A 22,484-nucleotide genomic window follows, 5' to 3' on the forward strand; every position below is an offset into this window, starting at 1 on the left:
CTGTCTTGCAGCTGTATTCTTTTCTTACGGAAGCGAGCTTGAAGCGCCATCTCTGAGGGCCACACTTATGTTCATTACTTTCGCTTTCCCCAAGCTATCCCTCTCCTTCCCCCCCTCCCCCAAAGATCAGAGAACGCAGGCATGGGATGACAGTTCTGACACATTGATTGGTTTAGAAATAATCATCAGTCCAGTTATATCGTAAGAACAAATGTGACCATTGGTCATTAAACAGAGCATTGTATTCTGAACAAAATAAACATTTGCAAGGGAAAACCATCAGCTAAGAGACATTTGCACCCCTTCCCAATGCTGTGCTTGAATACATCTTTGCTCCTTAGCTAAAAATGAAACTTTTATCTACTATGTATTGAATAGTTCTCTGCCAGCCCTGATTTCTAAAAGAAAGATTTTGTACATTCTTCTTGAAGGTTAAGGATAATGGCAAATTATTAGCAGAAAGGCAAATTTAAAACACAAGAAAACCCATGTTAGTTAGCCAGCGCAACAGTACTATAAAACCCTTATTGCAAGTATTTAAACAATCCATCTTACGAGATCCTGCCTACTTAAAACACAGGGCTCGAATCGACAAATTCTACCAATATAATAGGATAAATGTCTGTTCTGTTGGGAAATGAGCTGCATATCAGTAGCCATAAATTAGGAAAATTTCTACCCCAGTTACAAGTATGGAAAATCTCAGGCCTGGTCATATATAGAAAATGACCTGCGCACATTTTTTATCACTGCAATGCTTCTAAAACTCTGCCCCTAATGCAAACATTTTAACTGCCTTTTTGTAACACAATAAACCCCAAACTGGCCACCCCCATCTTAGCCTAGCTTGTTGTTGACCCTATGTGTGTATCACATGACTGTAGAAGACTTGTGTGGGTGAGCATATTGTCCAAATATAGTTTTTTGGGGTTTCAGATCCATATTTGCAATTTCTCAACAGTGACTGGGCCAGCCAGCGTGGTCTGGAAGTTAAAATGTTGGATTAGTTCTGAGAAGAATAAGATTTAAACCCATGAAACAAGTGCATGGTTTGATGAGTTTTTAAACTAGCTGTCAAAGTTATATTGGGCAAGATTGTTTTATAAATAAATCATACAAGAAAAATCCCCCAAGATGAATTGAGATGATAACCCTAACTTTTACGCTCTAAATTCTTTTACTAACCACAAGTAAGCAGATAGATGTCTCCATAAAGCAAGATGTCTCTTGCTTTAGCAAATGTTTTCTAATCATTCATCTATTATTATTCTTTTATTGCTTAAAACACAACTTTACTGCCCAACTTGGCTGCTTGAAAACTGATATTAAGCAAGTCGTTTCCCAGCAGTAATAATTTCATTTACTGTAAATTAATTTATTTGCAATACTGTGGAGACCTACTAATGCATTCATGTCATAAAAGTCCACTTTATCTCGAAAGCTGAGACCACAATCAATAAATTTTTCTATTTTTTTTAAAAGGAAAAGTCTATTGAATAAGAGAACGATGCTTTGGAAGAAAAAAAGCAAGAAAAGAAATTCCATTGAGAACATATTCAGTTAGGGTTAGGGTTAAGTCTTTATGAATTAGAAGAAAAAAAACGGATTCGGAGTGCATCAAAATGTTTAGTATGCAACTGACATTTTGAGCCTGCTTATCTCCATTTTAGAGTTTGGTACTTAATTCCAAAAGGGATTCCCATATGAAGTCGTAACCCTTTACAAATATTTCCTACAAATCTATCAAAAGTGGTGATTCTAAGTATACAAGCAGAAATAAAACAATGCAAATCTTGAATATTGTATGAGAAATTTCAACAAATAAAGCATTATATTAACTTTGAAATCTTCATACCAAATCATAATAAACACATCATCAGTTACTTGGTCTTCTTTGTAATAATTAATTGCAGTTTCTCTCTGAGAAAGCTGATACAATGGAAAAAGGAAAATTGCTTTGCTTTCTAAGGGGACCTTTCAAACAATTCTAATCAATGTTATAGCTGACAATTATAAGTCCTGACCTGCAGATTTCCATGCACAGCTATGGTGAGATCATTGTACATCTGTCTCTTGAACTATTGATGAGAATGGCGTCATTTATGAGGAGCCACAAAAGCAGAAGGGTGAACCAAAATAGACACAACAATGGAAACAATGCTGTCTAGAATATTTATAAAAGAGGATATGGACCAAAATAGACACAATGGTGGAAAGCATGCTGCCTGGTCTATCTTTAAGGGAGGATCCCAATTCCTTACAGTTGTTGCCTTTTCTGAGTTGCATATACCATGATGTAATCCAAACCCCAGCATTATTTCTAGAGATGCAGTTTTTGTATAGAACACATCCTTCCATTGGTCATGCAAACCACCTTCTGCAAGGTAACCCATGCCTTCTTCAGCACATGGTCCACTCTTGGATTGAAGGGCCTGTCTTAGCTATTTGCACTAGACTCTTTCTCTACATTGTCCTATTCATATCCATGTTTTGCTATTTATCATCAGCTCGAGACAGCAGATGAGAAGAATGTTGTATTATTTTCCCATTCATCATTTTCCTGCTGTTCCTTTGACCCATCTACCATATTTTTTTGTTGTATAAGATGCACCTTTCCCCCAGCTAAAAGAGGGTGAACATTTGTGTGCATCTTATACATTGAATGTAGCTCCGCCAGTGGTGGGATTCAACCAGTTCACACCACTTCGGGAGAACCAGTTGTTAAGTTTCTGAGCAGTTTGGTGAACTGGTTGTTGGAAGAAATCATTAGGGCAGAGAACCAATTGTTAAATTATTTGAATCCCACCATTGAGCTCCACCCACCCACTGGTTCCCATCCTTTGGCCTCTGCCTCTCAGCAATTTGCCTCTTTGCAGCAAACAGGAAAATGGGGCTTGCAGAGGCAGCAATAGGCTATGGCAATCCCTGCAACCTGAAACAGCTGATCATTGGACGTCTGCTTAAACTGAAATTAAAAGTGAAACAGGCTGTTTGCTGCAAGGAGGCGAATCGCAGGGAGCCAGAGGAAGATTTTTTCTTCTTCTAATCAGACTGAACTGAAACAGGCTATTTGCTGTTTGCTGCAAGGAGGTAAGTCAATAACTATAAATGCCTATAGAATGTCCAAATTATTAGACTTATTTTTTAAAGTCTGCTTTATTATTGTAGGCAACTTTAAAAAATGAAGAAGCTTTTTAAAATAAATGCTTGATCTGAAGAGGCCCAGTGCTATTGTATCTTCTTTTAAATAGCAGAGAAAAACATATACTTCCAGAAAGCCACATCAATTTTAACAGCATCTGTACAAGTATAGTCTGAAATGTAACACCACAAACAATGTATATCATCTGTACTGTATGCTGTTTACTATTTGCTGTTTGCTGCAAGGAGGAAAATTGCTGGGAGGCAGAGGCAGATTTGTTTTCCCTTGTTTTTCTCCCCAAAAGCTAGGTGTGTCTTATACTTTGGAGCATCTTATACTCCGAAAAATACAGCAAATACCCTGTTTCCATGAAAATAAGACCTCCCTGGATAATAAGCCCAATTGGGCATTTGAGCACATGTGCTAAAATAAGCCCTCCCCTGAAAATAAGCCCTCCCTGAAAATATTGCCACACAGCAACAGCCATGAGACGCCCATGCTTGCTGCCTCCTGCAAATATAATAAGATCTCCCCGAAAATAAGGCCAATTGCTTATTTCGGGGGGGGGGGGGTCAAAAGAAAATAAGATCATATCTTATTTTAGGGGAAGAAGAAGCAAACTGCAATCAAAGGAAAAACCCCGGATGAGGGAATAGAAAATAATTGTGAAAGGGGAAAACAGAGGGCAAAGGACAGTTAAATGGTCTTTCTTCAGTCCATCATTTCTTCCCCTTCCAAATCTTGTTTTAAGCAGAGATCCATCAACAAATACAAATTGGTTGAGTAATGCACTGGACTAATTAGCTCAGTATGTTTTATAGAGATTAGATATCTATAAACAATCCACCTCTTCTCCTAATACAAGGAGTTTTTATAAAATCCTGGGAAACATCCCCACATGTGTCTATTTTTAAAGGGACTTTTTCTTTCTCTAAAACATTGCATTTAGCATGTGATGTTCTGCAGCTTTGACCCTCATTTTCCAGTAACAATCTTCTGCTCTTCCCAGATGTGGTGTTTCGGAATAAGCCAACTCATTTGCTGTTCGAGAAGGTCACTTCTTGTGTGACCTGGTACTTTCAAGAAGGAAAAGCAAATTAATGAGTTCCTTCACATTGCTGCTTATCATGAAAATCATTTTAATTTCCTCCTTTTCTAGACGCCATGATGTTTACAGTTTACAATAGCGGATTGCTGCTCATTATTTTTATCAAAGAGGAAAGAATGCCATCATTCAAGCTTTTTTTTTTTTTAAACCACCCTTAAATCTGATCTATGCCTACGGTACTCAAAATCAAGTCCTATTAAATTCAATAGGTTATGCATAGACTGCAATCTAAGGTGCAGAAAATGAGTGAGAGACAAAATCTTGGATCAACAACCCCCCCATCCCAATCTGTGTAGTGTAGCCAAAATCTGTGTAGTTCACAGTGGAACCGGAAGTTAGAGAGGCAGCTATGATGTTAATTCCAAAATAGTAATCCAGGCATGTATGATAAGAGCAAGAAGAAAAACAAGACATGTGGCAGATAAACAGGAAGAATTGAAGGAGGTTCCCTAGCCAAGAAGCAAAGCAGGAAGACTCAGGAGAGAGGAGAAGAGGGAAATGGCCAAATCAAGAGTCAGTTCTACTCTTAGGCAAAGTGGCAGCGTAAGCAGGGGTGGGCAGCTACAGGTTCACCTGGGTTCGGGAGAACCCATAGTTAACATTATGTCCGGTTCAGAGAATCTCCAAATCCCACTCCTGGCTGGCCCCACCCACCCCACCCAGGAGTCTCCATGTGGCCTGTTTTGGATGCTAGGTGAAGGCTGAAGGATTAAACCAGCCCTACAAGCAAACCAGAAGTCCGTTCCCGAACTTCCAGTTTGCCCATAGGGCTGGTTTTCTGCACTCCAGAGGCTCCAGGGAAGCTCCTGAAGCTTCCAGAGGGCCTCTGGGGGTGGGGAGGCTGTTTTCGCCCTCCCCAGGCTCCTATAAAGCCCCTGGAGCCTGGGGAGGGCGAAAAAAGCATGCACAAAATGGGGAGCTCCTGTCATGCGTGCATGCACACTGGGAGGGGGCGTGTCACACATGGCATTATGGGTGTGGCACGCCTACGCACAACCTCCCCTGTGCTTCCTTCACTTATGGCATGTGAGCCAAAAAAGGTTCGCCATCGCTGGCCTAGGGAAAGCAGTTTTTGCCCTCCCAGAGGCTTGAGGAAAACTTCCAGAGCCTGGGGAAGGTGAAAATGCCCCCCCCCCCCTGCCGTGATACAGGAGGCCGACTAGGCCACACCCACCCACCCAGCAAATGGGCAGAGAGCCCGTTGCTGAAATATTTGAAGCCCATCCCAGAGCGTAAGGTAATCAGTGACTTATCACTCGTCACTTTTTGGGTGCTCGGCAACTGGTCTGCCTCTACAGCCATTTGCAGCTTCATATTCCTGGGACTATGATTTACTATTATTATTCTTTTGCTGAAATCTAGTGTTTACTTCTGGTTTCTGGACAAAAAGGCCCATTGCAAACAATGGCTTCAATTAACAACCATGTTGTTTGCTTTGTATGAGCAGGCAAGATGAATGAAGGCGACTCAGAAATAACCAAACTCTTTTATTTAACTTCAACAGGCAACAGAACCAAGATACAACAACTTCAGCACCACGCTCTGCCTGGCAGCTATTTATACTATACGTGTCAAGCAGAGCAGCCAATCAGCTTCCTGCAAAACTCCTGCCTTGATTGGTGCATCTTACCCAATGAGAACTGTCCTCCAGTTATCAGGCTGACAGGTTGTAAGTTGAGGACTTTGTGCTGGTCATAAGTCAAGGACTTAGCACTGTTAACTACGAAAAATGTCATAAAATTGGGCATAGTCAAATAGAGACCGGCTTAATGATTGACATGACTTACAACCACAATTCTGGGCTCAAACATGGTTGTTAAGTCAAGAATTTCCTGTATTCTATTTAAGACAATTCTCTATTTCTGAGTTTCTTAATCAACAATATGTGTAGGCTGGTAATACATGAATGGTTCCTCAAATCCTTACAGAGAAGTTACAGAAGACAGTGTGTCCAGTGCAGGGTTCAGTTGGATACCGTGAGCAGGTTGATAGTGTTGCAGTGAATAACAATAATAATAAGTTATTAAATTTAGATGCTGCCCAACTCCCAGTGACTCTGAACAGGATAAAAAAGAAACCATATTTCCCTATTGGAGAAAATGACTCAACTCAACATCTCTACCTGGAGAGTTCTGGAAAGAGGTGAGAATTGATGGGCAGAGACTGCTCTCCAGCATATAAAGAAAAATGATGCTTGCCAGGAAGAGCAAATAGGATTTGGTTATTTTAGGGTCAGGGTACAGATAGTTTTAACCAGGGGTGAAATCCATCAGGTTCTGAAAGGTTCTGGAGAACCAGTAGCAGAAATTTTGAGTAATTTGGAGAACCAGCAAATGCCACCTTTGACTGGCTCCATAGTGGGGTGGAAATGTAGATTTTGCAGTATTCTTCCCTTTCCAGGCCCACCAGGTCACACCCACCAAGCCACTCCACACCCACCAAGCCATGGCCAGAGAACCGGTAGTAAAAAAATTTGAATGTCACCACTGGTTTTAGCTGAGATAAATGCAGACTGCACTATGGAGTCCTTGGTCTTCTATTGCAGACTTTCTCTTGGTAAAGAGTCTGTCTTTTCTTTTGGAGACAAGTGAAATGCTTCTCCTCCATTGGAAACACATGAAGTTCTTCTCTTGAACGGGACACACGCGAAGTCCTCGGACACAAATGAAGTTCTTCACCTCCATTAGATACACATGAAGGGTTCTCTTCTAGTGAACACACTGTATTGTACAATATTACTGTCAGCCCTGAAACTGACCTGACCGGAGCCATATCGGCGCTTCAGTGTTGCCACACTGGAGTTGAGGGAAAGGGAGGGTGGATTAGAGCTAGAGGGGTTTTTGTAGCCAAAACAAAATACTTTCTCTTGAGAACCAAGGACATTCTCATACCTGGACCATGGAAGGAGGTCACCAGATGACTGACAGTGTTTTGATTGGATCATGTGACTGATTGTTTGGGGTTGTGGGAAAACTTTCTCTTTTAACTAGGTAAAAACCATGGGAACCTTTAGAGTTGGTTTTCACTAAATATGTGTCAATATATTACCAATAAAGTTATTCTTTGAGGGATTTACCTGTCTCGGAGTTTTGGTTGCTATGGATCTGTTACTTGGAACCCTGACAATTATTCAAACAGGATTTTTTTTTGAGATAAACACTTCATCATGTTGTGTTATTCAAGATTAAAGTAAGAATTGCTTTTCCTTCACTGCAGACTTCAATTGCATTGTGTTACTCCAATGTAAAGAGAGATTTGATTTTCTTTTGCTTCTGATAAATTTTCAGTTGTATTGTTTTACTCTAGTGAAATAATTGATTTGATTTTCCTTTGCAACAAATAGTATAAGGGACAGTGTTGTTCCAATGTGAGGAGCTATTTCATTTTCTTTTGACCGAAATGCTATTCATTGAAATGCAGCATAGAATTCCCACAAATAACACAGATTTACTACCATTTCTTTCCTGGTGGTAAAATTACCTTCCTGTTTTACAAACAGAGCAGTAAAATGATTATCAGTAGTTCTGTTGCAGAACCTTTTGGACCTCAGGAACCACTAAATTCATAATTTTAAATCCCGCAGACCACTAATATGATCTGACTGGTTGGGTGGGTGTGGCTAGGTGATCATGTGACTGGGTGGGCATGGCCAACTCAATATCACACACGTGGAGAGGTGCTTCACCAGGCTCCTCCTCACCCCTCCCTTCCCAGCCACTCCAGCTATGTGATCATGTGACTGGATGGGCATGGCCAATGTTACTCATGTGGAGGGGTGCCTCACCAGACTCCTCCTCGCCCCCCCTCCCAGCCACTCCTGCGCTCCTTAGGCCCCCCAATAGGAAACAGTTGCTGGAGCTAAGTAGCCACCATGAGAAAGAGTTGGCAAAATAGCTCAGTTGAAATTGGATCTGACCGAGAAGGAGGTTCAGCAGAAGCACTTCACTGAGGATTACGAGCATAGGCTTTCCAAGCATAGGAAAGACCTGTGGGAGTGCAAGGCCAGGTACTGGCGCCTGTAAGCTCAGTGGGCTGAAATGGTTAGCCAGTTCCAAGCCATAATAGAGTCCCACTGGAACAAGGCCCTCCGGCTCTTTGCCACTTCCATCCAGCTTTTGCCCAATGTCCTGCAGCAGGAGGCTGAAGAAGACCCCAAGTCAGAATTTCTGCCCCTCTCTGACCTGCACAAAAAGACCCCAAAGGGAGAGAGTCTCTGCAGCAACACAAATGTTCATTGCTTGTATCCAGCCCAGGGTCCATAGTTTGAGGACCCTGATTTATGCAATATAAAAATATTTTTTCTGTGGACTACCAAAGTTTTCTCGCAGACCACCAGTGGTCCACGGACTATCAGTTGGTGACCACTGATTTAAATAATCATCCAGTTGGAAAATTGTATGGTGGATATAATATAATGGAAAATAGGGAGATTCCAGAAGATAGGGAGCATGGTGATTTCCAAATAATTTAAAAGCCTTCAAATGCTTCCTTTAGAACTGTGTGAATAGCACCATACCTTTTCACGTTTTATTTTCCTTTCATTGTTCTGTGGCATTGTTTGTATTTGGGCATTCTGAGGAAGAACATAAATCTCAAAGTACATAAGAAGTTATCAGTGTTTTGAAAAGATTCTTGCCCATCCACATAAAAAACACAAGCAGAATGTGTATAAATTTAATATAAACAGGCTCTGACCTTCAATTGATTGAGAAGTATCATTTTTAATCTATTGATCCAATTCATCCATTAAAAAAATTCTAATTGGCTAAAAACATTTATCCATTAAATCAGGAAGCAATTAAATAAAGCTATGCTGTTGACTTTAGATTTTTATAGTTTGATTTTACAATTTATAGATTTAGTTAGCTCTATGAGTCTTTTTTCCTGAGAAAAAGAAATAAACAATCTCTTATCATCTTTTCAGAAAAACTCTGCTGTTTACAAACTTCCAAACACTGAAATAAATGTGAAATAAATGGTAACTGCAGAAACAAGGATCTTCCACCATAGTCCTAATTTCGAATTAATGGCCAAGTTGAGCCAGGATTGCTGTACAGTCAGCTGAGAAAATGAACCTGTAGACTTCAGGCTCTCCACATTTATTTCAATCTGACTCACCTGAATTGTCAAGAATTGTCTGTTCATTTCACAGTGTCTGTTGGCCACCATTCATACCAAGTGAGTAGCCCCAGTGAGGAGGGAATTGGCTTTTAGGCATTCATTCTTCTCAAAAGCCGAGGTGGCGCAGTGGTTAGGGTGCAGTACTGCAGGCCACTTCAGCTGACTGTTATCTGCAGTTCAGCAGTTCTAATCTCACCAGCTCAAGGTTGACTCAGCCTTCCATCCTTCCAAGGTGGGTGAAATGAGGACCCAGACTGTGGGGGCGATATGCTGACTCTGTAAACCGCTTAGAGAGGGCTGAAAGCCCTATGAAGCGGTATATATAAGTCTAACTGCTATTGCTATGCGGGGTGGGAATGAAATTTTGAGGGAAGCAAACAGTGGTGGCTTGGTGGGTGTGGCATGGCTTGGTGGACATGGCTTGGTAGGCATGGCAGGGGGAGGATACTGTAAAATCTCTATTCCCTCCGCACTGCAAAATCCCCATTTCCTCCGTTGGGACTCTGAAAGGGGCGGGGTTTCAGGAGGCAAAAAATGCTGTATTCAGTGTATAAGACACACCCAGATTTTCAGCTTCTTTTTGAGGGAAAAAGGTGCATCTTATACTCCGAAAAATATGGTAACTTTTTGAAGGATTATTGCCTGGACTTTTCGGTGTGTGAATGCCATTAATTCACAGGAGGTAGATAAAGGGTTTTTTTTCGGGACAAGGAGTCTTGTTTCTTGTTTCTGCTAAGGCTGGTCAGAACAGCATGGTTCAGATGATAACAGAATATTTATATGATGCAAAGAATCTTTGTAGTGCTACCTTGTCAATACAAGTAGTCCACAACTTACGACTACAATGTTAACCCAACATTTATGTTGCTAGGTGAGAAATTTATTAAATGAGTTTTTCCCCATTTTACAACTTTTCTTGCCACAGCTGTTAAGTGAACCACTGCAGTTGTTAAATTAGTACAGTGTTTCTCAACCTTGGCAACTTTAAGTCCTGTGGACTTCAATTCCCAGAATTCCCCAGCCAGCTGTGCTGGCTGGGGGATTCTGGGAATTGAAGTCCACAGGACTTAAAGTCGCCAAGGTTGAGAAACACTGAGTTAGTAGCATAGTTGCTAACAGAAGCTTTGCCTCTGACAAGCAAAGCTAATGGGGAAGCCAGATGCACTTAATAACTCTGTTATTAAGTGAATCAGGCTTCCCCATTAGCTTTACTTGTCAGAAGATTGGAAAGGGGGGTATCACATGACTCCAGGGACACCATCATAAATATGAACCCAGTTGCCAAGTATCTGAATAGTAAATCACATGACCACGGGGATGCTGCAACGGTCTTAAGTGTGAAAAATGGTCATAAGTCCCATTTTCAGTTCTGTTGTAACTTTGAACCAGTGGTGGGTTCCGGATCCCGTTCAAACTGGTACCGTTGGAACGGGCCCAGCGTCGCCCACATGGGGCACGGCTCGTGCATGCATCTTAGCTGCCAGCGATGCTTCCGCAAGCCTCAGTGATGCTCCAGCTGCTCAGCAGAGCGTCGCGCAGGCGCTATATGCACCATACGCCTGCGCGGAAGTACCGAAGGCTTTAAAGAACAGGTAAGGCGCTTGGGCGGGGGGGCCCCTCTGAAGCACCGTACCGGAGCAGTACCCAGTGCTTCAGGCAAGCTCCAGTACGCTCGTACTGCAACCCACCACTGCTTTGAACGGTCACTAAACAAACTGTTGTAAGTCAAAGACTACTTGTACTTAAGAAACTCAGAGCAAGAGGGAGGGAGAAGGATTCTTACCATACTACCAAATTACTAGTGCTTGTTCTGCTTGCTCATTTGGGAGGCTGACTCTCCTTTTACAGTAAGCAAAGCTAATGAGGTTTACTAGACATGAAGTTCATTGTTTATGTCTCTGCCATGTTCAGTCAGTCTAACCTTTGCTTTCTTTATGGTGTCAGTACTGGTAATTAAAGTCTCAGTTTGATTGCTGTCATAACATGTAAAACTAACTGATTAATGGGCCTTGATAAGAGACAAGTAATGTCTGTCTAAGTATTTTTTTTAAGAAGGCAGTGAGATGAGAAAACAGGGGTATAAATCCTTATCATCCTGTTCCACTGCTTCACACATTCTTTACTGCTAGTCTCACCACATTTCAATGTTATGTTGCGCATAATAACACAAATGACCTTGGTTTTACTCTTAGTCCATGAAGCTCAGGAACACGAAATTACAGTAAAAGAAAGATCGGTGCAAATGAATTCTGTAAATTGATTGTGTAATGGTCTTGTTCCTGTCTAGGAAGTTCAAATGGGAGCAAAGATAGGAATGGGGAAAAGATGGATTATGACCCATTGCTAGAATGGTGGGCTAATCCATCAGTCAAAACTTGAGCACAAATATTTTTTTGCAGATGCATTTGAAGGGATCCTAACTAGTCCAGCAGTTCTGCAATAGCAGTAGTATAATAATAAAAAAATGAACATTTCTTTTAAACATCTTCATAATTTGTAATATTAAATAAAAAGATGCTAATATAATTATAGAAATGCTTTAAGGTAAAGGTTCCCCTTGCAGACATGTGCTAGTTGTTCCTGACTCTAGGGGGCGGTGCCAATCTCCATTTCAAAGCCAAAGAGCCAGTGCTGTTCGAAGACATCTCCATGGTCATGTGGCTGGCATGACTAAACACCGAAGGTGCACAGGACACTGATACCATCCCACCAAGGTGGTCCCTATTTTTCTACTTTCATTTTTACATGCTTTCGAACTGCTAGGTTGGCAAAAGCTGGGACAAGTAATGGGAGCTCTCTCCATTATGCAGTGCTAGGGATTCGAACCGCTGAACTGCTGACCTTCTGATGAACAACCTCAGCATCTTAGACACTGAGCCAATGCGTCCCTAAATGTTTTACTGTTATATAAAAACATATATAGTTAAAAATAAAATTAATATTATGCTAAAGTACCTTAAGAAGAAGTAAAAATGAAAAGGGGAAAAGAGGAAAGAAGACAATATGATGAGAAGGGGAAAAACCTGTAAATAAGATCAATATATCCAAGGTTCTTCAACAATTAAAAGACGTTGCCCAAATGAACGGGGAAGGGACTGAAAGGTGACTAGGCTACAAAAACATCTCCCTGGAGGGCAGGGATGAGATGCACACATCATCATCAAGATTTGTGCCTGAACTGATCTTTTACTACAAATCAAGCCTGTTAAAATCTTTAAATCCCATTGCTTTAAAAAAAAACTTCTGAGGTGAAACAGCATCACTAGATAATTATACAGCTGGCTTCCCCTAGCAATTCCTATTTCAGAGAAGAGCATTTTGACTCATGTATCAGCATATTTGTGGCATTAAAGACTTAAAGTCACATCTCCCTTGAGACTCGGCTGAACAAGCAAAACCAGATGATATTTTTAACATCTGTGGATAGTAACAAAATCTATGCAAGACAAGACACTTCCCACATGATACAAAATGTGCTATCATCTCTCCATGAGGTGAAATGGATCCACCAAGTGAAAATGTCGACTGCTGTTAAAGGGAATGGAAAATACCTATTTACATTAGATAGATTTATATCTCTTCTTTTGCCTAGGACAGGGGTGTCAAACTCAAGGCCCGGAAGCCGGAGTCAGGCTGCGGGGTGTTTAGATCCGACCTGCAAGGCCACAGTGAAAACATAGAAGGACTGGCCTGTGGTGCCACTGCCAGCAAAACCAGAATCTGAGAGGGCTGTACGATAGCCTCTTGCAGAAAAATGGAGCTTGGGAGGGCTGGGCATAGCCTTTTTAAGAGCCGAGGTGACGCGGTGGTTAGGGTGCAGTACTGCAGCCACTTCAGCTGACTGCTAGTTCTGCAGCTCGGCGGTTCAAATCTCACCGGCTCAGGGTTGACTCAGCCTTCCATCCTTCCGAGGTGGGTAAAATGAGGACCCAGATTGTGGGGGCGATATGCCGACTCTGTAAACCACTTAGAGAGGGCTGAAAGCCCTATGAAGTGGTATGTAAGTCTAACTGCTATTGGTATTGCTATTGCTATTTCCGAGCCTCCATTTTGCTGTTAGACACTGCAGGAGGCTGTCACAGCCAAAAACGGAGCTCAGGACTGTGGGGTCCTGGTGTCTTGGGAGTTTGAGGGTTGGGCTGGGCACTTGCCCTCCGCTGCCTAGGGCTATGGATAGCCTGCACCTCCACCTGAGGGTCCTCTGCATGGCCTAAGAGGGACAGGAAGGCTCCTCTGGAGGGCAAGGATTTGGCACTCTCCCTGAACTTGCCTTCCTCTGCTGGAGACAATGGATTCCCCCAGCCCCGCCCAGGCTGCCACAGGCACTGCCGACAGAGTGATGTCGAGTTGGCCATGACCCCTGGCCACACCTCCCAAAGGTCAAATACAACCTTGATGTGGCCCTCAATGAGTTTGACACCCCTGGTCTAGGAGCTCAAAAGCTTTAACCCAGAGAGCTTTGTTTTATGTTCACAACTACCACCCTGGGCAGTGGGGAGGGACACTGGTTCAAAGTCATTCTGTGAATTTTGATGGCCAATAAAAGACTTGAATATGGTTCTCTCCAAACCAGTACTTGATTGATATAAAAATCCACATCTCAATTCACTATGACAAATGGACAATTGGTACTAAGATCGAGACCACAAATGATGGGGAAGAGGACCAGAAAGCAAAGGGAGCTGTATCAGTCATAAGGTTGAGTTTTCGTCAGAAAAAGAGTTTTATTTCTTTTAAAAAACACAAATATTTCATTATTCGTCAATCATTAAAACATTGAAGTACAATTTTTTTTGTATGCCCCTCCCTCCCTCCACCCCCAGCCCCCCTCCTCCTCCCCCCCCCCGACTTCCCAGAACCCGTACACGGTATGGATTTTTAACTAACACAGTCCAAAATCTATTGAGAAAAAATAAATAAAGAAATTAATGACATTCTACATTGACCTTAGCTTCTTCTTACTGAACTAACTTTAAACAGTTTAAATCATTTCTGATCTTAAGCATAGGCTAACTGGAATTTCTTGGTCCCGTATTTATTTTGTATATAGTCAATCCATTTTTTCCAGTGTCGTTTATATCTCTCATTTGAGTGATCTTTAAGATATGCCGATATTTTAGCCATCTCGGCTAAGTTTGTGCCTTTCAATGTCCATTCTTGGATTGTAGGCAAGTCTTCCTTCTTCCAGTATTGCGCCACCAACAGTCTTGCTGCAGTTATTAGGTGCAGAATCAAGTTAGTCTCTACCACTGTAAAGTCAGTACATATACCTAGTAAAAATAACTGAGGAATAAACTTTCTCCTTCTTTTAAAAATATTTTGCACAACCCACCATATTTTTATATAGAATGCCTTAACCTTTTGGCAGGTCCACCATATATGATAATATGTAGCATCGAGAGAACCACACCTCCAACATTTAGGCTGTACATTCGGATACATAGAAGCCAACTTTTTAGGATCTAAATGCCATCTATAGAACATCTTGTAAAAATTTTCTCTCAGATTTTGAGTTTGTGTAAATTTCACATTTCTTACCAAGATTCTTTCCCATGTATCCAACATTATTGGTTCTTCAATATTTTGAGCCCATTTTATCATACAATCTTTAACTAATTCTGTTTCCGAATCCATCTGTATTAATATATTATATATCCTCTTTATATGCATTAAGCTTTGATCTCTTATTTGTTTAAACAAGTTATCCTCAACTTGGATAAAACCAATTTTTTGATCTATTTTCCACCTAGCCTGTAATTGCCCATACTGGAACCATGTTTGAACTACCTTCTCCTCTTTTAATACCTCTAAAGATTTTAATTGTAATACCCCCCTTTCCGAGGTAAGAAGCTGTCTGTAAGTAATTCTGTCCTGTTTTTGTGCTATATTCATATTTTCAATTGCGTGTCTAGGAATTGCCCACATGGGTATCTTGTCATTTAATTTATATTGGTATTTTTTCCAAACCCGCCGTAAAGCATTTCTTAAAATATGACTTTTAAAATTCTTATCCAATTTTTTGTTGAATAACAGGTAAGCATGCCAGCCAAATACCAGATCGTGTCCCTCAATATTCAATATTCTATCACTGGTTAAATGAGTCCAATCACTAATTACAGATAATGCCACTGCATCATAATATAGTTTTAAATTAGGTAGTTTCAATCCTCCTCTCTCACGTACATCTTGCATTATTTTCATCTTTACCCTCGGCTTCTTTCCTGCCCATACAAATTTGTTGATACCCTTCTGCCATTCTAAAAGTTTAGCATTTTTTTTAAGTATAGGTAACATTTGGAAAAGAAATAAAAATTTTGGTAAAATGTTCATTTTCACTGCCGCTATCCTACCCAACAAAGATAAGTGCAATTTCTCCCATTTTTTCATCTCCGTCTGTATACTATGCCAAAGTGGTTCATAATTATGCTTATATAATTTCCCATTTGAAGTTAAAATGTTAACTCCAAGATATTTGACTTTTTTAACTACCTCACATCCTAGCATCACTCCTAATTCTTCCTTTTGTTTAATATTCATATTTATAGCTAATATTTTGGTTTTTCCTAAATTTATTTTAAAGCCAGACACTTGACCATATTGATTAATCGTATTCATTAGAACCATACTGGATTCCTGCGGTTGTTCCAATATTATAACCAAATCATCCACAAAAGCGCGGACTCTATATTCTTGCTGCCTAATCTTGATCCCTTTTAAACCATCCAAGCCCCGTATTTTATTCAACAATACTTCCAAATTTATAATAAACAATAATGGGGACAAAGGACAGCCCTGTCTTATACCTTTTCCAATTTGAAAAGAGTCTGTTAAACTTCCATTGACTATGATTTGTGCTGTTTGCTGTTGGTATATTGCTTTAATTGACTGTAAAAAATTATCTCCTATCTGCATTTTTTGCAATATCTTCAGCAGAAATTGCCAGTTAACTCAATCAAAGGCCTTCTCAGCATCCAAAAATATAAATGCAGCAGGGATCTGGTTGTTCTTTCCCAAATATTCTAATGCATTAATAATAGGGTTGAGTTTTCAATGACAGCTTCGTTTTCTTTCTCTGTGGTATAACGATTCTAGGAATTATGCTGCACTTTCTTTGTCTGTTTTCCATTACAAAATGGTAAGAAACTACCATGTGCAATCATAAAGAAGACTGTGAGAATTGCAAAAAGGAAAGTTTGACTCTCTCTTCTTTGTGGCAACCCCTGAGCAGAGGGGGGTTCCTACCGGTTCGGCCTGGTTTGGATGAACCGGTAGTGGTATGCTGGCCTGGGTCACAGAATCGGCAGCAACCCAGGCTGGCCACACCCCCAAACTGGTTTCTCGGTCGCTGCCATCAGCACCACCATCTTTTTTTAGTTCTGCACATGCACAGAACAATTTCCATTTCACTGTGCATGCATGCAGAGTGCGCATCCAGCAAGTGCAGTGCGCATTCAGCACATGCACGCATAAGCAAACCGGCAGTAACACTGGCTGAAACCCACCCCTGCTGCTCAGATATTGGAACACTGCTATCATGTCTCCCCTAGTCCTTCTTTTCATTAAACTAGACATCAGCGAAGTCACCGAAGCCAGCCAGCCGGCCTGGGGTAGGCAGCCTACTTCTGTTTTATAACAAAAGATTTTAGCAAGTTGCCTCCCCCACTTCCAATACTCCTGTTATCACTCTGCTGTCCCACTACTACTCCTGTTTCCTGATCTGAAAAAGGCCCAGGGGAGAAGTTCCCTCTTGATGACTTCCTGTGGAATTTAATTGAAACTCAGAAAATCAAGGTGACTCCTGGTTGCTGCCGAAGAAATGCTCCTAGAGTGAAAAACAGGATGTCCACGTTTAACCTTTTGCCCCTTACAAGGGAAATGCAGAAACCACGCACCTCACCCTGGAGAATTTCAACCAAGTGTGCTTTTCCTTAGGAAAAAAAGCTCAGCAATTTATTTTCAATTAAATGGTAGGGAAACAAGGGTCAGAGAATCAAATAAGGTCAGAGAATCAGTGTTTGGGTCCCTTTGCCCCAAACAGATTCTTCGGAGATGGTGATCTGTTATTCCTTTAGGCTTTTCAATGTGAGCTCTACGCATTCTTCAAGATGGGAATAACAGTGTTGCTTGCAAGCTGATCTAAGTGTCACTAGGGTAACAGTGGGAATTTCAGTAGGAATAATAGATGGGAATTTCTTTGATGTCTCTCAATGCTATCATCACTTCTTTCTGCTTGACCCAAAAGTCATAGAGTCAGAATTGCTTAGTCATTTTTATTTTATTATTTTATTATTATTTTATCTTTTCTTTTTTCTTTTAAAATAGCCATCCAACTGGCATATAGGTGACTCTGGGTTGCATACAAAATTTTAAAAATCCACTATATAGCAAAGCCCACTAAAAAAATAACATTCCCCCTATGGCAGTGATGGCTAACCTTTTTGTTGCCACCTGCCAAAAGCGTGTGCATGCACCCATAATGCAATGTGCACATGACACACACATCCTGTGCATGTGCATGATCCCCCTGTGTGTGCCCTCCCCTTGCCCCTGCACTTGTGACCCCCTGCTCTTCCCCCACATATACGCACAAGACCCACACACACTCTCCATCCCCCCTGTATGTGTGCATACTCCCACACATGTGCGCCTGACCCCACACACACATGGTCCCCCTGCACATGCACCCACCACACATGGACATGCATCTCCCGCATGTGCCCCGCTCCCCGCGCATGTGCAGTAGAGACCCAAAAAACAGCTGGCTGGCAGGAGGTGCACAAACATGCATGGTGGAGCTGAGATGGGGTGATGAATTGTGCCCACAGAGAAGGTTCACCATCACAGCCCAATGGCATCAACACAACTTCAAAAGGTAAAGTCAGGAAAATATTGTATGGTACAGGTAGTCCTCAAGTTACAACAATTTGTTTAGTGACCAAAGTTACAACAGGACTGCAAAGAGTGACTTATGATCATTTACCACACCTTATGACCATTGCAGCATCCCTGTGATCATGTGATTGAAATTTGGACAGTTGGCATTTGACTCATATCTTGAGGTCCTGTGATCACCTTTTGTGATCTTCTGACAAACAAAGTCAATGGGGAAACCAGATTCACTTAACAACTATGTTACTAACTTAGCAACTATAGTGATTCACTTAGTTGCAGCTAGAAAGATTGCAAAATGGGGCAAAATTCACATAACAGCTGTCTTGCTTAGCAACAGAAATTTGGGGCTCGATAAGTTGAAGACTACTGGCATTAGCAAAAATATTATATCCTTTACTGAAAAGGCGATGAAACAATGGAGAACTGAGTTGGCAGTAGGGAATGAGATCTACGGAATGGTTAATATCAAGCGAGGAATTTTCCAGCGTGATTCACTTTCACCTCTTCTCTTCATCATTGCAATGATCCCACTATCAGTAATCTTAAAAAAAAAAAATGAAATTAGGCTACCAAACAGCCAAAGAAGCTGAAAAAGTTTCGCATTTACTATATATGGATGTTTGGAAACTCTATGGAAAGTCAGAAATAGAAATCCAATCATTGACAAATACAGTTCGAGTATTCAGCACCGATATTTCAATGCAGTTTGGCATGGAAAAATGTGCCACTGTATCCATAAAAAGAGGCAAAATCACTGCATGTGAGGGAATTTAAATGCCCAATGGCCAACTAATTACATGCAACGAAAATGAAGCCTACAAATATTTAGGCATTCTGCAGTTGGATAATATCAAGTATGGAGAAATAAAAACTATTGTCAGGCGAGAGTACACCGACAGAGTTAGGAAAATTTTGAAATCTAAATTGAATGGTGGAAATACAATCAAGGCCATAAATACCTGGGCAATACCAGTTATAAGATACACAGCTAGTATAGTTAACTGGACACAAGCTGATTTGGACATTTTGGAGCGAAAAACCAGGAAACTAATGACAATGCACTACAGTTTACATCCACGTGGTGATACTGATAGATTGTACCTGCCCCGAAAATCAGGTGGCAGAGGATTATTACAAGTGAAGCAAACAGTTGAAGAAGAAAAACATGCACTGGCTGATTATTTAAAAGAAAGTCAAGAATATGTATTAATTGAAGTAAAGAACAAAAAACTACTGAAGGCCCAACAGACGAAACAAGAATACAGAAAAGATGTGATAAAATCAAGAATGGAGAGTTGGCAGAACAAAGCACTGCATGGCCAATTTCTGGAAAAAATAAAAGATAAAGTGGACAGTGAACAAACTTGGTTATGGTTAACAACAGGTACATTAAAAAAAGAAACAGAGTCACTAATCCTGGCTGCACAAGAACAAGCTATCTGCACCAATGCCATTAAGGCCAAAATAGAAAAATCCTCTGATGATGCCAAATGCAGACTTTGCAAAGAAGCTGATGAAACTGTTGATCACATACTCAGCTGCTGTAAAAAAATCACGCAGACTGATTATAAATTGCGGCACAATTCAGTAGCACAAATGATCCATTGAATTTGTGCAAAAATTATAATATTAAAACAGCAACAAACTGGTGGGAACATCAGCCTGAAAAAGTCATCGAAAATCAGATGGTCAAGATCTTGTGGGATTTTCGCATACAAACAAAATACTGGCGCATAATACACCAGACATCACACTGGTTGAGAAAAATAAGGTCACAATCATAGACATCGCAATACCAGGTGATAGCAGGGTAGCTGAGAAGGAACATGAAAAAATCACAAAATACCAGGACTTAAAAATTGAAATTCAACGACTATGGCACAAACCAGCAGTGGTAATTCCAGTGGTAATTGGCACACTGGGTGCTATTCCAAAAACACTGGAATTACATTTAAAACAGTTAAAAATTGACAAAATCACTATCAGTCAAATGCAAAAAGCCGCACTGCTTGGACCTGCATGCATATTACGAAAATACGTTACAACGTCCTAGGCCCCTGGGTGGGGCCCGACTAGTAACCAATGCCAAATCCGGCGAAACAACTGGCCGCTGTGATACAATTGTATAATAACGACAAGCCAAATGGAAATCCAAAAAGCTGTAGGTGCACATCTGTTTGCACCTGTATGTGTCGATACTTATTTGTGTGTATGTTTATACCTGTGGTGGAATCTGCAACTGAAGTGGTAGGTGGAGTTAGGAGACTGACTAGTCTGGAATCCCTGCAGAGCAGGAAGCGATGGAGACCTGACCCCTCTCCCCACCACCAGTGGTGGGTTTCAAAAATTGTTCGAACCTACTCTGTGGGTGTGGCCTCCTTTGTGGGAGTGGCTTGCCGCCCATGTGACCGGATGGGAGTGGCTTGCCGCCCATGTGACCAGATATGAAGATGCCGACGACACTTGTCAGAACCACCTTAAATTACATCACACATAGCACTGGCATGCATAAGGATATGATGTAAACTTGTTTTTTAAAAGGCATCTTTGGTTTGCGTTAAAACAACTTCAACACACTCAATGTTCTGATTGCACCACAATCGCAGTAGTCATCCTTACCTTTCACAGAGGCCCTGAATTTTATAAATATGAGCATGATAGTGTAGAATAATCATATCCAAGGACAGTGGTGGGTTTCAAAAAAGTTTGGAACCTCTTCTGGAGGTGTGGCCTGCTTTCCGGGTCCACTGGTTCGATAGATTTGACGAACCGGTTCTACCGAATAGGTGCGAACTGGTAGGAACCCACCTCTGCCCCCCACCCTCAAATCCCTGGAATGCTTATCTGATTGTCCTTAAGAGAGTTACTCTGGAGAGATTCTTGTAAATAGGCAAGTACCAATAAACAAACTTTTTGTATCAACTCACGGTGTTGTTCTAGTTCCTTGCACCGGACAGTATCCTGTGCAAACAAAGTGACCAAATTATTGAATTCCATATTTACTGACTGGGCAACGTACTACTGGTATCATGGCTACACAGTGCACACTGTTGTGACAAGTTCCCATCTATCCTAGTTATGCAATATTTGCCGAATGCTTAGAACTGCATTGACCACACGACTTTCAAACAACAGCCTTTTCACGCCTTCCTCAGCCGCTATCTCAAAATGCCATGAAGTTATTATTCAGCTACAAGGAGTTTGCTTGAATACACAGATCTGGGCATGCACATCCATGTTTTTTTCAAACCTCATTTATGCAAATATAGCATTTAATTGGGTGTGTGTCTGTCAACAAAAGACTAACTTTTTTCCCCCTGCTCACAGAGCTGTAGAACAATGCTTTGCTTTGAATCAGTGAAAGACAAGTGGCTTTAAAAAAACACCACAGGAATCTTAAAATGGACAGAAGTGATTAGGGGTGGAGGAAACACCATTGTACAGACCCTGGTGGTTTGTTTGGGGACAGTCGACTTTAGTTCTCTGCCACCTCCCTTTGTTTCTAGTGAGAGGGAATTTGTTAGGCCCGTTGCCTTGGTTTCTGGCTCTGTTTGGGGAAATGAGGCATTGGGAAGAACCTCAGTCATCCCCAACACTTCACAAACCATGCTAGGAACGACAAACATCATGTCAGTTGTAGTGACAGAAAGATTTATCACCTTCCAAGCAGAATTTATCGACTAGAATGCCTTTCTTGTTTTTCTACCCCTCCATACAGTTAAAATCTCAAGATATTCTCTGTGGCACAAGTTATCTGCTGTGCTGCCTCTCCCTAAGAACATCGACCTGTCCTATCAAAACAGATAGGCATGGGCATCCCATGAGACCTAGAAATCGTGCCTTTTCCAGGCAGTTCCTGACTTCTGGTACACTCTTCCCCTTGAAGTTTGGCAGATCTCTACCCTCTAGTCTTCCAAAAAGCACATAAGACCTTGCTTTTCCCCTCAAGTGCTGGGATAAGGTGACGCGACAAGAAGATTTAATGATGGACTGTGTGCGGATGCTTAATTTTGATGCCAGTTTTTTAATGTTTGTGGTAGACAGACAGAGAGACAGACAGAGTTGTTATTATTATTATTATTATCATTATTATTATTATACAATTGTATCACAGCGGCCAGTTGTTTCGCCGGATTTGGCATTGGTTACTAGTCGGGCCCCACCCAGGGGCCTAGGACGTTGTAACGTATTTTCGTAATATGCGTGCAGATCCAAGCAGTG

This window comes from Thamnophis elegans, chromosome 3, assembly GCF_009769535.1.
Source record: "Thamnophis elegans isolate rThaEle1 chromosome 3, rThaEle1.pri, whole genome shotgun sequence".
Taxonomy (NCBI): domain Eukaryota; kingdom Metazoa; phylum Chordata; class Lepidosauria; order Squamata; family Colubridae; genus Thamnophis; species Thamnophis elegans.